Source organism: Myxocyprinus asiaticus, chromosome 34 (genome assembly GCF_019703515.2).
Source record: "Myxocyprinus asiaticus isolate MX2 ecotype Aquarium Trade chromosome 34, UBuf_Myxa_2, whole genome shotgun sequence".
Taxonomy (NCBI): domain Eukaryota; kingdom Metazoa; phylum Chordata; class Actinopteri; order Cypriniformes; family Catostomidae; genus Myxocyprinus; species Myxocyprinus asiaticus.
The window spans coordinates 30,531,902-30,550,492 of NC_059377.1; positions in this window are offsets into that span (position 1 = coordinate 30,531,902).

The window sequence follows — 18,591 nt, forward strand, 5'->3', positions numbered from 1 at the left end:
CACTGTATTTTTTATTTTATTTTTTCGGGTTCAGAAGTTCTGCAGCCTCCTTTCCAAATGGTAACTGGTTAGAACAAAATAAAAGTATGATTAATAATGTTCTTTTCAAAATGACAGTACTCTGTGCTAAGGAGTGGGTGAAATACCAATTGCAGTGTTTCCAGATCTCACAAGAGAAACAAGCAACCTGGTCTGGAAAAACAAGCACAAAATAAACCACTTGCCTCACCAAAACAAGCTAGAATAAGCAGTTAAATTTGTTCCTGTGTGTAGGATTCAGCATAGAAATCATAACAAGCATACAGTTAATTAACATTTAAAGAGTTACAGTGAAGCCGGAAGTCCAGGAAAGTGATTTGGTGCCTCTTTGTGTTGGTACAACAAGGCGCTGCTTACTAGCCGACCACAGGCTTCTGGTGGGAATGTAGCTCTGCAGGAATGATTTTAGGTACACTGGAACGGATCCAGTGACTGTTCTATTCAAGCATCAGAGCCTTGAACTTGATACGTGCAGCAACCGGCTGCCAGTGTAGAGAGACAAGAAGTGCTGTTACATGTGCTCTCTTTGGTTCATTGAAGATGTACTGCTGCATACTGGATCCTTTGCAGATGCCTAATTACACATGCAGGAAGGCCAGCAATGAGACCATTACAGTAATCCAGTCTAGATATGACAACTGACTGAACAAGGAGTTGTGTGGCATGTTCAGAGAGGAAATGTCTTATTTTCCTGATGTTGTAGAGTGTTAATCTACATGATCGTGCTATCTTTGAGATGCGGTTAGTGAAATTGAGTTGGTTGTCGATAGACCCCTAGATTTTTGACCGTTTTGGAAGATGTTATTGTAGATGAACCCAGCTGAATGGTGATGTTGAGCTCAACAGCAGGGTTGCCTGGATAGAAAAGGAGCTCAGTTTTTGCTAGGTTGAGTTGCAGGTGGTGATCCTTCATCCAGGCCGAGATGCCTGCCAAACAGGCAGAGATTCGAGCCATCACCGTGGGGTCATTGGACTGGAAAGACAAGTAGAGCTGTGTGTCATCGGCGTAGGGGTGGTAAGAGAACACATTGTGTGCTCAGTGGTAAAGTTTGCGAGTTCGAGTCCCAGGGTGTGCTGAGTGACTCCAGCCAGGTCTCCTAAGCAACCAAATTGGCCCAGTTGCTAGGAAGGGTAGAGTCACACGGGGTAACCTCCTCGTGATCGCTATAATGTGGTTCGCTCTCAGTGGGGCGCATGGTGAGTCGTGCGTAGATGCCGCAGTGGATGGCGTGGGCCTCCACACGCACTATGTCTCTGTGGTAACGCGCTCAATGAGCCACGTGATAAGATGCACGGGTTGACGGTCTCAGACGTGGAGGCGGCTGAGATTTGTCCTCCGCCACCCGGACTGAGGCAAGTCACTATGCCACCATGAGGACTTAAAGCAAATTGAGATTTGGACATTCCAAATTGGGAGAAAAAGGGAAAAAAAAGAGAACACATGTGCTTTAATGATCGGTCCCAGTGATGTTGTGTTGAGAAGAGAAGTGGTCCAAGCAATGCCCTATGGTACTCCAGTTAGTAGCTAATGTGACTTGGACACCTCACCTCTCCAGCCTACCTTGAAAGACTTACCTGAGAGATAGAACTTGAACCAGCCAAGCACAGTTCCTGTGATGTCCAGAGTAAAGAGGGCACCCAGTGTTACACCAGTGTCACCCAGTGTCAGACTTGCATGTGATTTAAAATACTATTGAAGTGACAACATTCCTGAACTGCTGGCTCTTTCCATTTTTCTTGTCTACTGATGTCTTATCTAGAAATCATTTAAAGTGCTATCATCATATATCTGCCTACAAGAGAATTGAAAGTAGAACCGGGCACTGTCTTTTCCAGCGAAAAAAGATTTATCAAACAGAATATAAAAAAAACACATTCAGTCTCTCTAATGAAGTGGAACTGCTGATAAGCTTTATTTTAGACACTATTTGATTTTGCGAATGTAACATTTGTTCCCCGTATGCAACCACAAAATAACAACACAACTTTAATATGAAGAAACATTTTGATCCCTCTGTGTGTATCTATACATGACATGTCTTTACAAATTCTAGCTTTGAAATCTGAACTCTAAAATATCCATGAATGTTACATTTGCATTGCTATGTTTTGCTCTGAGCAATTCTGGCTTATCCAGGGTATACATTTCTATATTCAACAGCTAGTTCCGGTCTTCGAATCTGATTGAACAAGAGATGTTCCATGAGTACTGATGATCTCACACCATCAGCTCTCGGACGCTTCACTGTGTGTATCACTCCGCTTGTGTTCCAGCTGTTCTAAACTAAAGTGTAAGAACAGTGCAGATGTGTTAAGAGCCATCTATCTCTTTACATTTAATTTTGTGACTTTACATATTTTAGCCAGCAGGTGGTGGCAAAAGACCATTTTTGTGTGTATTATGAGCCAGTTGGTGAGGTGAAGTGAGTCAGCATCACTCAGTGTGTTTATATTCAACAGCACTCCGTGATCGTTCGTATTACTATTACACTACTAAAGCTAGGAAATAGCTTTAAACGGCTTTAAACTAACAACTTCAGCATTAAGGCTAATCATAGCTGAGAGACACAACAGACTGATTAATTACACAAACACAAGGTGCTTACCTCTTACCGGAGTTTCCACATTGGAGAGGACAAAATGGCGGAGGTCATTGCGGTTTCTATAGTGAATGACTCTTGCGCACCAGCTACCACGAAATAAGGAAGAATACCCCCACATGGATGGCTATTTTCCACTGAGAAAATTGGATGCATTTCACCAAAATGACATTATCTTCAGAAAGCTGACTAACAGACTACAGCATCATTAACAGGTGATCGCACACGCTCTCTCTCTCTCTCTCTCACACACACACAAACACACACATTCTTGCTTCTCCAATAACATATTAGAAACAGCCCAAGCTATGATACTAGTAGTTCTGTAGTGATGTTTTTGAGAGGCTTCGACACATCATTTGGTTTGAACCAGCAATGGCAGATTCTGATCCATTGCGTAAGAAAGTAGTTCCATGCACAAATGCATTTTTTGTGACCGTCCTCAGTTTTTCCTAATTTTTTCAAATGTACTTGTTCATTGAACTGTTGTATATAAGCAATATCATACTCACAATCGTGCTATATGGCCCTAAATCAGCACTGCTGTGATTCGGCCGCAGGCCAAATGCCGTAGGTAATCACATCTGATGTAGGGCCTTATCTCACTCTTGCTCGTGTGATATTGCTTAAGTAACACATTTAGCTGCTAAGAATTGCAGTGAAATGTGTTACATTAGAATTCCCTGATGCTTTTAAAATTTGTACAACTCATATGGCCTATTCTATTGTGTGTTTCCTTAACAACAAATTTAAATAAAGGTCTCCACAAAAAGACAAACAACATAGAAACTGGCAGGTCATATTGTTGATAAATGCATAGGTTATGAGTGCAAAGAGCAGGAGAGTTGCTATGATTAAACGTAAATATCACATGCTTGCCTGCAGTCATCTTTTGTAATCAACAACCAGCGTAACACTAGAATACATTTTCACTTTTCCTTGTTCAACACTGACTCAAAAACTCCAGCATGATTTGTCACAACTGAATTCAAAACATGCACACTCACGCACAGTAAAAACCTGATCACACTTTAGATAGCAATGCCTCACTTCCAACTAAAACGGCCATACAACTGAGATAAAATTAGAATTTATTTGATTCCATTGATACAACTATTGACACTCCTGGTTATTTTTTCAATTCCAAGTCTCACTAGAGCTAATACATTTTTCTGGAAATTGTTTCGATTTTACACCTTAAGGCTAATTTGCATGCAATAAAAATTATATGATTGGCAGACATATCTGCCGTTTTGTAACCAGCTTGAGATCTTTGAAATTCCAGATAAATGCGCATGAATTTACTGCTTAACCTGTTTTGTGTACAGTAACATTAAAAGGGTGGAATGACTGACAAGTGGTGGCCAGCATCACTGCCAAACAGTGTTTCTACTTTGTTTTATTTTAAGTAGTATACGGATATAATTGTTTCCTTGTGCGTAATCTTATCAGCTTTGCAAAGAAAACACACTAGCCTGTAGTAAAACTAAAACACATTCAAATGTTTAAACAAGACCAAGTATTTCTGTGCTGTGAGTGTAAGGGGTGTAAATAAAGTATTTGAGTAATTGTTCTTAATTACTACACTTGTTATTTTGGAAAATATTGTACTCTAGCACTATTGCAGCTGAATACTTGTATTCTTACTGAATTTCATTTCATATAAAATAAATGATACTTTTTATTTCTTACAATTACGAATTTAGAAGTCCAAAGTAAATTTTTTGGAGGTCAACAGGACTTATTTCCTTATTTTGTTAATTTTACTGAACTTACAAACCAACCAAATTACACTCCTGGTTGAACTTTTATAGCCAATGACAAATGAATAGCCAACCAGTTTAAGTAAACTGTGGTCTTTTGTCCTTTCACCACAACACATTCTTCAAACAAAAGCAATACGTTTTAATTATAGATTTTGCTGAAAATGGACAAGCTTCATTCAGTGTGAACACAGTCAATGATCAGTCTATAAGCAACTACATAATTAAATCAGCTGCTTCATTTTCAGGTACAGGTTACATAGTTGGACACTTTTTACTTTCACTCAATTATGTTTTTGGCTAGATTCTTTGACTTTAAATTGAATTAAATTTTGACAGTATCCATACTTTCACTTAAGTATAATTTCTTCATACACCTCTGTCTACAACTACACTTTTTTATGCTTTCTGTTTCCATTCTTCCTCCACTTGCAAAACACAACAAGTACTTCAGCAAACCTGAGTCGGTACTTTCACAATCACTCTTCCCTCGTCACAATGTCAGAAAATATACAACTTGCACTTTATGGTGATAATCTTTGCTTTTCCTTCACATTGTGCTTTTTATTTTCTACTAAATTGATGCTAACAATATACACATGCTAATAAATCACAAGAGCATGAGACATTAGAATGACAATGAAACATTGCAGTTGACAATGCACAATATAAATCTTATCCACGGTGGCCCAAAAGACTGACTCATTTTTTTGTGTAGCAGGCCCGGTTCATGAGCTTGGCCCACCTTGTCAACCACACCCCCACCCAGCCCACCTTACATCTTAGAGCTGGAGCCAGGCCTGCTGTGTAGTGCAAAAAAGATTAAACTACAAAAGATAGTAAACTACTCACAGATAAGGTGCTGTATGTTAACAGCTACAAAAATGTCCCATAAGCGCACTTCTGCTCTCAAAATTTTTTCAGAGAATATATTTTGCCTCTAAACAATCTCTCTCTCTGAGGAACTGGACTTCCACATAAGTGGAATTTCTTTTTTCATTAAAGGTATCCTCACATGATTGTTTTGGTTATATCAGTGATCTGTGATATGACCAGAAACCACACAGGTTAATTTGACTTTGAATAACTGCACCATGAAGCTTAGAATCAAACCTGCATAACATTTGTTGTTTGATCTTATTTTTCTAAAGGTCTGTACATGCCCTAGCATGTCAAATGGGCAACACTGTGTAGTTTATCTCAACACAGATTAGTCATCAACAGCTGAATGTAGCCTCCTTTTGCCATCCCAAATGCCAACTACAGTCCTGCACTGCAGGTTTGTCACTTAATTAAATGCTTTTTAATTCCCATGACTAACAGGTGCAACAGTAATTTCACATTTGAAATTAATCTAATCTGTCATGGCATTAGTCATGTTAATTAGAATGTTTTTACTAGGAAATAATAAAAAGGAGATTCAATGATCTGAAATCTGAGGGGTGAATTCACTGAACAGTTGAATTACTAAAAAACTACTAAAAAAAAGTAGCTTCTTTTCTCATATGAAGAGGGCAAAAAGTAACTAATTTCTAATACGACGGTGCCAAGCCAGCCATTTTCATTTTCTGATTCGGAGTAATATAAAATTCTGTTGGGCTTGCATTCATCGAATACCCTTCTTTCAAAAGAATGCTGGATTATATCATTTGAATTTCTTTTTTAATTTGCATTGGCATGTAAACATCCTTTGATGATGAGAGGTTTAATACCACTCAGATATTGTTTTCCTGCAAACAATTGTGTAAAAAGTCTGCAATTTCAATAATTCCTGAAATCTGACACTCAGTCTAAAGCACAATATAGAACTGCTAAAAAAAAAAAAAAAAAAAAAAACACCATATCAACTCTGTTTAAATCACTTACATATTTTATGTGTTGAATGTTGTATAACCAGTTACATTTTAGAAGTTGAAATTCATTTAAATCCAAATGTAATAGCCTAGTCTACCAACTGATAACATTTTTTTTTTTCTGGCCTTAGAATTAAGTTAAAAATCCAACAAATACAACAGTCTGCACCCGTTTTGTGGACGAGTTCGATTTAACGAAGACAGATTTCACATTTTTGGTGAGTTAGCGCACACTACAGGCCAATAAATGTTATTATCGCTGGCATGTCGGAAGGTTTGGGCTATGAATGAAATTTTTAGCATTTCCAGTTTACAATAAAACGTTTTTATCACATTTTCTGATCAACAGTACCAGGTGAACAGATACAGACCTTTAGATTGTCATTTTTTTAAGGAGTTAAGATTCTCAATCGTTCCTAATGTTCAGGTCAATCTGTAATGTGACAGTTACAATATTGAGAGTCATGAAAGCCAGTAAAAGATGTATATGTGGTTGAAACGTCTGGTTACTAACACCTCAAGTAACAATAACATCACAAATTCAAATTTAAGATTTAAGAAAAAGGAGACAAATCCCAAACATTGTCAGTATGTCCAGTTATAGCCTGTTTATAAAAATATGAGCTCTAAACTGATAATTCAAGCAAACTAAAAAAAAGGCTTGTGAGCCAAAGCATGTTTTATGCTTTCTATTTCACTATACTTGTAGCAAAGGAAAGAAAGAAAGAAAGAAAGAAAGAAATCATGCCATTGCTAAGGAGATTATTCCTTCACTGAGCTATAGCCTACATTACAAGGACTTTGGGGGTGAAGTTAACAAAACAGGTTTGAAAACGCTGGATTAGAAAGTACTCTCAGTAACTTTTTGTCTTTGTGTCATCTTAGACTTACACTGACACCTAGCGGCTTGGATGCAGCATCATTTAAAATCAATAGTTTTCAGTTTCAGATGCCATTGTAAAAATTTAGTATTCACAGTCAGCCATGATTACTTCAATCAAAGAGTGAAAGTGTCAAATAACAGGAGGGTTACTGAGATTAAGCGAGTAGTATTCGGCTGGTCATGTGATTCTATCATTGCAGCCCCCATGTGTGGACCCTCTCCATGTAGAATAAAACAGCTTTTATAAGGTTACTGATATGACTGAAGACTTTATTTTAATGTGAGTGGTCAAGATTTCCTACATATATTGCAAAATTACAATTCATGTCTTTAGGAGTTAAACTTTTTTTAATGAGGAAAAAATTACTGAGTGCACCTTTAATAGAATCGAGAGCGGTAAATACATATAGGTCTATAGGAAAAAAAGGATAGATTTTTTTTATTATTATTATTTTTATAAATGCCTGGTAAAGTGCTTTTTGTCTGAACAGTCATATTGGGCAAATTCCAGTCAAAGGTGATAATACCTATGACCTACTCACTATGAAGGAAGGAACTCTTCATGTGGGCATTACAGTTTGAGTGTACCCTTCATTAAAAGTCTTGAGAAAGGGCCCTTTGTGAAAAACTAACTTTACTACTTTTGTTTGGAATGACCATTCGAGTGGCATGGCGTCCCCTTAATGAAAAAATGCAGTTTGGAAAAAGCCCGATGTTATCAGAATCAGAATCAGAATCAGCTTTATTGCCTAGTATGCTTACACATACAAGGAATTTGTCTTGGTGACAGAAGCTTCCAGTACACAACTATACAAAAACAATACAAAAACAGCAGCAAGACATAGATAATAATAATAAAAAATTAATAATAATTATACACATATGTACATACACACACAGACACACACATACATACATTCACACATACACATACGTAGTGCAAATCTAATACAGATCTGTTATCTGTTATGTACAGTGCAAAATACAAATCTGTTATGTACAGTGCAAATGTTTGTTTTTTTTTCTTCAGAGGAATGTAATGGCAGAAGAGGCTGGATGTGTTGGATAAATATAAAAAAGACTGAACTGTGTATTGCACATAGTTATTGCTCAATGGGGCAATTTAACTGTTCATGAGATGGATAGACTGAGGGAAAAAACTGTTCCTGTGCCTGACGGTTCTGGTGCTCAGAGCTCTGAAGTGTCGGCCAGAAGGCAACAGTTCAAAAAGGAAGTGGGCAGGGTGAGTGGGGTCCAGAGTGATTTTTCCAGCCTTTTTCCTCACTTTGGAAGTGTATATTTCTTGAAGGGGGGGGGCAACCAAAACCAATAATCCTCTCAGCAGTCCGAACTGTCCTTTGTAGTCTTCTGATATCTGATTTCATAGCTGAACCAAACCAGACAGTTATAGAAGTGCAGAGGACAGTCTCAGTGACTGCTGAGTAGAACTGTATCAGCAGTGCCTGTGGCAGGTTGAACTTCCTCAACTGGTGAAGGAAGTACAACCTCTACTGGGCCTTTTTCACAATAGAGTCAATGTGTGTCTCCCACTTCAGGTCCTGTGAGATGGTAGTGCCCAGGAACCTGAATGACTCCACTGCTGCCACAGTGCTGTTTAGAATGGTAAGGGGGGTCAGTGTTGAGGTGTTCCTACTAAAGTCCACAATCATTTCCACCGTTTTGAGCGTGTTCAGCTCAAGGTTGTTTTGACTGCACCAGACAGCCAGCTGTTCAACCTCCCTTCTGTATGCAGACTCATCGTCATCTCGGATGAGGCCAATGACAGTGGTGTCGTCTGCAAACTTCAGGAGCTTGACAGAGGGGTCCTTGGCGCTGCAGTCATTGGTGTATTGAATTTTAGCCGCGCAAGAATATTAATGTGCGCGATATCGCGTGGATTATCAGGGTTCAGAGGTCAAGCTCCAATCAAAGAAGACAAAGGCTGTGTCTTGTTTGGAAGTCTGCGTGCTAGGTAGGACACGTCCTTTGAAGGCTGCAGTATACCGAGTGTCCTCCTTTAAACAAGTCTCGTTTAAATGAGACGGCCTTCGTAGGACAAACGGAAACGGAATGTAACATGGGTGCTATGACAGCACGCCACTCTTTAACAAGCGCGATTGCTTTGAGTGAGAAGGGAACAAAGTCCCTCTGGAAGGGAATGAATGAGGTCAATTTTAGGAGAGATATAATAGATTTTACAGGTGTACTTTTAGTCTAATACTTTATTTTAATTATATATTAATATAATTATACATATTATATACTCTGCACCCATCTACTGAGGTACTTCAACTTGGGAATTAACATTACTTGCGTTTGAACAACATATTTAGGGGGAAATTGGCGTCATTTTTTTTTTAGACATTTCTGTTGAAGCAAAGAATTGTGGGTTGTAAGTGCCCACGAAGTATACACCTCATGCGCCCTCCGAATTCCCGTGAAAGAAGGTCGCATTCGAAGGCTGCATTGGAAGTGTCCTATTCGCTTTTCTGAAACGCGACTTCGGAGGACGCATCCTTCCAAACGAGAGACAGCCATAGTTGATCTAACTAACAAGCTGAGAAATTTCAGCCTAAATTCCAGCGAAACTTAATTTTATTCATAGTGGGAGAAGTTTTTTTTTTTTTTTTTTACTTGTTTGTTTCTGTGTGAGTTGGTGGGGTATGGGTGTGTGAGATCCGAAAGTGAAGCAGCTTCCTATAACAGGGAGAAGTGGTGCAAGAGCAGAGCAATGTTGCTAAACTGTTTTCTCATAAGCAAAGTAGGTAAGAACGGCAGGAAAGATGATGCCCAGTTTGTCATTGAAAAGAAAACTGAACATCAAAATGACTCACGTTACCATTTGTATTTATCAAAGCAAAACTACCATATGTCCTACGGTACCTCAAGCCATACTTTGCAAGAAATTGCGAGTAAACAACACTTTCGCTTTTAAGACACTTAAATAACAGATTAACTAACACACTTTCAACTGACACTTACGTTCTGGCAAGGTCATTGAAAACGTAAATCATCTGTTTATCCGTGATGGAAAAAAAATAAATGGTTCATTCTAATTTTTATTTCCAACATCTTACTCTAACGAGTAGCCTAATTCAGAAGATCGGTAAACGAAGCGTTTCGTTTGAGAGGATTTATTATTAGGCTATTATTTGTAATGTTGCGCCTTCTACTGATCAGTCATTGCATTGTTCGTTGCAAAATATTGTTTTTTGTGGGAAAAGCAGAACAATCAGCAGTATAGGCTACACGCGGCAGTAAAAGGTGGAAATGGAGAAAGGAGGAAGAAAACGTGTTCTTGTTGAATAACAATAATTATTTTAATTAGAGCCTCTTTCAACTCTGGTCACAAGGTCGCACTCTAGCTCTTCATAAAATACTAGAAACACCTGTTCTAAACTCAGCAAAAAGAAACGTCATCTCACTTTCAGCTGCTTTTATTTTCAGCAAACTTAACATGTGTAAATATTTGTTGTTTATATAATTTTTGTGGTTGCTTGTGTTGACTTTTGCATGTGTGATTTGTGCAATGCTCTATGGCATTTAAAATGCATTTGCAATGTCAACAAGACGCAACATCTTGTTCTTTAAATTTAGAATCTTTGGAGATAGTTTTGCACTGTCTAGCTCAAGCAGCATTTTCTGAAAAAATTAATATGGGGTAACTTAGGTTTACAGAATACATCAGGCCAAGTAGGGCAACACGTGCATTTACAACACTGGACAATCCTGCCAGAACTTAAAAAACTTCCTAGACTATTCCAGCCTCTAAAGGACTGCCATCTGGAGACCCCCCTCTAGTGACAATCTTCAGCCTGTGCTCTGCAAGGACATCTTGGTCTATTTACTCATTAGTGTCCTGAAACAAAGCAATTGTATATTTAATGTATAGTCCTACTTGTTCACCTTCATGTACTAACCAAACTTCACAAAACATTAAACATAAATAAATAAATAAAAATGTATATTGTGCTTTTTTGTCATTTGTTCATAAAGGGTCACTTCTGCATTCACACACAAAACAAACTGTGAAGTCAAATTTGTGAAAACACAAAACAAATTTGAAAAGACAACGGCAAAACCACAAACAAAATATATCAGGCTCAACTAATTTTAAAACACAACAACAAATGTACAAAAACGAAAGAAAAAGTCAGAAAGTAGAATAGCAATTCAGCCAAAAAGGAAAGGCTAGATATCATAGCTTCTTAGATGAATGGCTCTGTGGACAAATGAAGATATTTGAATAAAACCGTCAGCCGTTTGTGTCCATACAACGAAGGTGAATGGTGACGAACACTTTGACACTCCAGAAAGCACATAAAGGCATCATCAACATAATCCATGTGACTTGTGTGGTTTAATCCAAGTCTTTTTAGGTTGATTCTTCTGTGCGCAATAAATAACAAAAAATAAAGTTGATATTTACATATTGTCAAAATAAATCGTTACAAAATAAATTTTCTTCTCACAAAAGTTGGAGACCCCGGCCTGCACGCGCATGTTTAACAGTGTACATTTGATTTGTAGTAAATTGCCAACTAAACTTATTTAAAAGAACAGGAATGTGTATCTTCAGAATATTTGATAAAGAAAAGCTCTACTTATTTCACATAACATATATATTTAATTACCTTCACCGTGGATCAACAGAAGAGGTCTGGTCGGCGAAAATGGCCGCCTCAAATTGCGTGCTTCAAAGTTAATCAAGTTCTGCATCTGTGCATCATGTGGTAATCTGCCTAGATCCTAAAAAAATTTGTTAAATTGACTAAACTCCAGATTAATGTTGACTTTACTCAAAATTACTTGTGTTCATTATTAAAAGTAAACCATAAACTCAATATATTTTGTAACAATTGTAGCTTTAAAGGAGACCTATTATGCCCCTTTTTACAAGATGTAATATAAGTCTCAGGTGTCCCCAGAATGTGTCTGTGAAGTTTCAGCTCAAAATACCCCACGGAACATTTATTATACCATGTTGTAAATGCCTCTTTTTGGGTGGAATCAAAAACACGCTGTTTTCGTGTGTGTCTCTTTAAATGCAAATGAGCTGCTGCTCCCCGCCCCCTTTCAGGAACAGGGCTGTGCCTTTACAGCTCGTGCTTCGGATACTATAGCAACAACAAATCAGAACCAGCATGACTGACACCGTAAATACCGGAGTGTTTTTCAGCCATTTTGCAACGATGGATGAGCAACACAAAAATATACTGTAATGACGTTAGCTATGCGTTATAACGAGACATGACATTTTAGGGGGGTGTCTTGCATCATGTGATTTGTAAACATTCACAAAATATAAAGTGCGATACTTACATCTTCAGGATATAAAGCTGGAACATGGACAGTTGGTACTGATCCATTCAACCACGAATTTTGGTATGTTTTGGGGAATTTTTTTTTAAAAACAAAACTTGTCCTCTGGTCTTCAGTGGCTCTGATGCCGGGAGTACATGAAGACTCTTAAGTTCACTTTTACAGAATACAACAGAACACGTATGACGCTTATGAAACTGAGACATTATTCTTCTCAATGTAGCTGCTCCAGTGCGGAACAAAATGGCGGACTGTGTGTGTCGATCACTCTGGGGAGGATCTATGATAATAGGATTGAGTCCGTCACCAGTCGTGGGCGTGGCCTGCTCTAAAGTGACGTCACTTTAGAGCGGATACCAAAACCAGTCATTTTGAGACACTGTTTTTGATTAATAAAAATAAAAGAAAGAGGAGTGGGTGGACTTTTAACATTGTAGGGTGGTTGTGTGCACACACTGCCGACTCACATTTATGTTCAAACACCATGTAAAAGTGAATTTTGCATAATAGGTCCCCTTTAAATTAAGTAATGTGCAAAACTTAATTTTATAAGTAAAATCTGTTTGTTTTAATGAGCCATATTTGCTGAGGACAGGAATAATTTTTTACAGTGTACATGACCCATCATATTTCATTATATTTTATGTGAATAGTTGTTTCTTCTTATTTTAATATCAGTTATGTACATTGGGGTGTTCTGTGTTATATTTGATGTCATTTAGTTAATGTTTACTGCATTATTTAAATTTCACATGTGTTACCCTGATGGTTAATGTTTGTGTGAGTGACACTGAGCACTGTCTCTACATGTTTCTTGGTCATTGCTCCTGGAAGAGCCACTATTGGTGAACTTCATGTCATCATGTGCTCTTTGTCGCTATACACTGCAAGATATTCCTGATCAATGAGATCATTGCGTGTGGTGTCTAAAGTTAGATTTTTAGTTAATTTGATCTAATATTTAAGTATTTTTGAAATGTTGCAAGTTTATGTTGCTAATGAGAATCCCTGAAATGAACACATTTATTTTTAGACAAAATATTTAGCATTTTCAGTTTTGTTAAAGGTGATTAAATCAAAAGTTTAACTGTCCAATAAGTGAAAGGATAGTATGTGGGGTACCACCAACCCCATGTGTGGGGTAAAAATCTCTATCACCACTTTTTTTTTTTTTTTTTACTTTTTTTTTTTAGAAAAAAAAAATATTTTAATCAAAACAACCTTCCATTATTATTTCTTTTCACACAAATTATGTTGCTCCATTTTTATTTAATAAAAATAAATGTAGCCTTTTTTTTTTTTTTTTTTTTCCCAATCTTGATACACTTTGTGACCAGAGAAAAGCACAATTTCCTTAAGTTGTGCCTTCAGCCCCGTTGCAACCTAATATTATACAGGCTACATAAGTCTGACTTTATGTATACATTTAGTAACATATAATAACATAAGAAATTAGGCTGTTCTTATTCAGTCAAAAACTGATTATAAATGACTTTCTGCGTTGCATCTGTTTTACAGCCTACATACAGTATGTGATTTTTATCTCACGACTCTGTTTGGAATATTAAACTGGAATCAAATTAAATTAAGCTCAAATCCCTAGTGCCATGAGCGTTACTAATGTCTCCCGTATTGTCCTCCCTTAATATTTTGATTTTGCACGTAATATAGACTGGAATATGTATCATGTTCACTTGACGTTCTGAGTGTGGGCGTTTCTCCCTCAGGTAGGCAACTGTAATGAGACAATGGCCGTTTTTCAAATCCTAATGAGCTGCCTAGTAAGGAGCAGTTAACATTGAACGCGTTTTTGTGTCCGTCCGTGCTGGTTTTCAATTGTTTTACTTTATAAACATGCGCTGAACGTACGTCTTTAACTGTTGTGCCGCGTCTCGTTTTTCAGCGTCTCGCGCAGGAGTGCCGCGTTTTTTAGACGCCGTGTCAAGTTAAAAGAACTTCAACTGTTACAAACGCGTCTCGAGACACTTGTGTTCGTGGCGTTGCTTCTAGTTCTGTGTGAACGCCCCCTCAGACAGCATTTTTTTTTAGGCGCGTGCAGCAGCTGAGCTGACTATGATATCTAAAAACGCAGCCTAGATTGACAGCTCTCTAGGTTTTGAGACAGAGCCAGATCCATTCACAAGAGAGTCACATCTGGCTGTGTAGGCTACTAGTGCAGATATCCTTCTTCATGCACGTCGTCTCATCTTAATAAACTTTTACTGAAATTAAACGCGTGATTCCAGCGTGACTCTTTAGGACTGCTGCATCATGGCGAAAAAAGGTATTTCCACCAAAAAGTCTTTGAGGAGCTTGTTTTCTAAAAGTGAAGCGAATCTCAAAGAGTCTGTGGAGAAAGATGACAGCGGGAAGGGTATAAGACTCAAATTCTTTAAATGGAAGAAAAAGAGGAGAACGGAGAGCGCAACAGACATATCAGAGGAGAACGTACAGGTTGCAAGGTAAAAAAAAGATAAAAATAGTACATTTTCACAGTCTGTTTTTCATTACAAACGATTGATCTCCATGCCTAGTGTGTTTTTTGTGTCAGACTGTCTAAAACTTGAGGTTTAACTTAAATGTAAGGTTAAACCGATAAATATTATTTTTTTGAACAATATAACGTGCAAAGCGTAAACAGAATAATGTACTTGCAAATTTGCAATTTAAAATGAACTGTTGTTACACCATAAAGGGTTAGTCCCTGACTGATAAGTTCTATCACCCAGACTTACTACACATTAATGTGCTTAACTGATCCCTGAGACCTTTTTAGCTGCACTGGACTTTAGACAGTTAGCACAGTCCACCCCTTTCTGTTTGAACAACCTCATCAACTACACTTACCCGCAATAATTTAAGAGACAGTCAGCTGGTGAATGTGCCCAGAAAGAGGTCAAAATAGCAGTAAATATTGTTCCTTTTATGGCCCACGATAGTCATATAAGACTAAATAACAAAGGGTGGTATACTGTAAAAAAAAAAAAAAAAATGTTGTCAGGTAACCTAAAATCATGTGGTAAGATTCATATAACTGGTTTTATTCGAGACAAAAATATTATATAATATGAGTGAATGAGCCTGCATATATTAGGCTATACACTAACTATAGCAATTTTTAAGGGTCACATAAGGAGAATTGTCTCTTTAAGATAACAACTGCACATTTGCACTTTTTATAAAGATTATTTTTTTAAAGTGTTGAAAATTTTAAGGTGATTTACATACTCTGCTGAACTGAACAGTTATGTTGCAAATATTTATCTGATTGCTGCATTAGAGCTATACATTTATGTATGAAAACGAAGGATACAACAAAAATGAAATTTGATTTAAAAATGTTAAAAACTTTTAATGATTTAAAAGTTAAAAACATAATGGAATCTGCACACAAAATCCAAAAATTTTAAATAGATGAATCAAAAATACACGACGCTTAAGATCTGTGGACCCACAAAAAAAAAAAAATCAAAAGTAAACGTTTCAGTCCATCAGACTTTCTTCAGTTCTTTTCTTAATGTCTTTTTTATTAATCTATTTAAGCTGTTGGATTTGGTGTGCAGATTCCTTAATGTTTTTGACTTCAGAAACAAAGGGTGAAACCAGTAACGGTGACACTTACAGCAGATATTTTTTTAAATCTATGGATTTAAATAGTTGATGTCATTCGATGACTTCAGTGTAATCATCCAAATTGGTCGAAGCACTTTAATTGCAACCTAGAGAAAGCCTGCATAATTTTGGTTCTGCACATTCATACAGCTTAACCCTCCTTTAAAACAATCAATAAAACCAGCTTTTGTACTTTAATATTGTAGGTCAGTTGTACAAGCCACAAAAGCTCCTCCCACAGATGACCATCCTGCAGCATTTTTGACAAAACACTAGACAAGTCCCTGACCCTGTGACTATTCTTCAAAACATGCTGTTATAAAAGACCGGATCTGTTCACTGTGTTTGCATTGGCACAATACGTTGTGATGCCTTATTCAAGCACTGTTAACCATATGTCTCTATTCCCAAATAAACCGTAAGACAAAGACAAACAAACTGTGTACTCATGGTGAGGTAATGTGTGAGGAGTACATTTAAAAAAAAAAAAATGCATGTGCATATACAGATACAGAGCGTAGTTTATAATTTTACTTTATAAATTGGCAAACAGTGTGTGGTCTGTGCTATGTGGGGCAACAACTACAGATCCAACTACAGATTTGACTCATAAGCAAAGTGAAACACTTCTCCAAAAACGCACTACAACATTGAATGGAATATTTTCCCATTTGTGTGGCCTGTTTGGTGCTGTATGTATCGGATAACAAAGTAATTAGTTACTTTAATCTAATTAATTTATAGTCAAAAAAGTGTAAAAAAAAATGTTAATTCTTGTAATCAGATTACAGTTGCTGACTTTCAATTAAAGTAATTACTGGGGGCCTGAGTAGCTCAGTGGTAAAAGATGCAGGCTACCACCCCTGGAGTTCGCTATTTCAAATCCCAGGGCATGCTGAGTGACTCCAGCCAGGTCTCCTAAGCAACCAAATTGGCCCGGTTGCTAGGGAGGGTAGAATCCCATGGGGTAACCTCCTTGTGGTCACTATAATGTGGTTCGTTCTCGGTGGGGTGCGTGGTGAGTTGAGCACAGATGCTGCGGTGGATGGCGTGAAGCCTCCACACACACTATGTCTCTGTGGCAATGCGCTCAACAAGCCACGTGATAAGATGCGTGGGTTGATGGTCTCAGACGCAGAGGCAACTGGGATTCGTCCTCCGCCACCCAGATTGAGGCAAATCACTACGCGACCACGAGGACTTAAAAGCGCACTGGGAATTGGGCATTCCAAATTAGGTGAAAAAAAGGAAGGAAAAAAAAAAACTACTAAGTACATTCCTTGCACTAAAGTATTGCGTATAATACATTTAAAATGTACATTTATATGTACGTCTGTTAGCATTTCTGTGACAACTGAAGGAGTGCGACAATAAATGAGGAAACATAGACCATTTCAAGGACATAAACAGTAACAAAAGAATTAGAATGCTGCTGTACATGTCTGGCCCTGAAGCATTTCCGGGAGCAGCAACCCAGAACTATCAAAATAAAATGACTAGCACGTCCTTTTAGAGTCTAGCTAAAGCAGAACAAACGAGATATTTGCAAAAACTGAAAATAAACAATGAGGTGTCATTACCGGATTCTTTAAATAAGACTCTTAGTCAACATATTTTCCCAAAGAACACCTGAAGTGAGTTTCTTCTGGATAAAAGTTTTTTTTAAATGACTAAATGTAAAAGTAAATGACATGCGCAGCTTCATTCATTATAATGGGACCGATAGTCACTTTTAGAGCTCTACCTCTCAAACTTAAAATTAGTTGGTATGAATGCCGTTCACCTACCAGAAATGAGATGTGTGCTACAGTTGTTTAGTAGTGCACGTATCCAACCGTCTCGCTTCATTGCAGCGGTTCATGTGTCCATTTGTCCTTGCTTTTTCAGAGATCTAAACACTTTAATTTCCATTAGTTCTGGGCATCCAGGGAGCATCCATCCACCGAACAACATGGTCCCCATTTTAATAATGGCATTTTCTGACAATCGTGTTAATGTTAGTAATGTTAATCGAGTTAAAGTCATTATGAATGAAGCGCCTCGCAATGTTGTTTTGAATGAGGGTGTGTTCCATTCAGAAGTGATCATCCCTATGCCCTATTCCCTTCGAAGACTTTATCATCCACTGTGAGAGCTTTGAAAGGCTAAAAGGTGTGGGACTCAAAAATAAGGGTCACTTAGAACTCGCTTTTTCTTGGAAATTCAGTTTGAAGCGATCTTATGTCATGCCTGTTCTCCCTTTAAAATGCCTTTCGGAGAGAGATTTATCCCGTTTGGAAAGCAGTCCGTGTTCACATCTAACAGGAAATGTTCAAGGAACAAAAATACATCACTTCCTTAAACCGTCTTAAATGGTCTGCAGACATTTTGAATTTTAGGGGAAAACCAAAAACTTTTCTAGGAAAAGTGATTTAGAATGTTAGTTATTTAGAAAGTTAGAAAGTCAACTTATAAGTTAAATAATTAGTAATGTGATTAATATTTAGATGAAGTAATCAGTGAAGTAATCTGATTACATT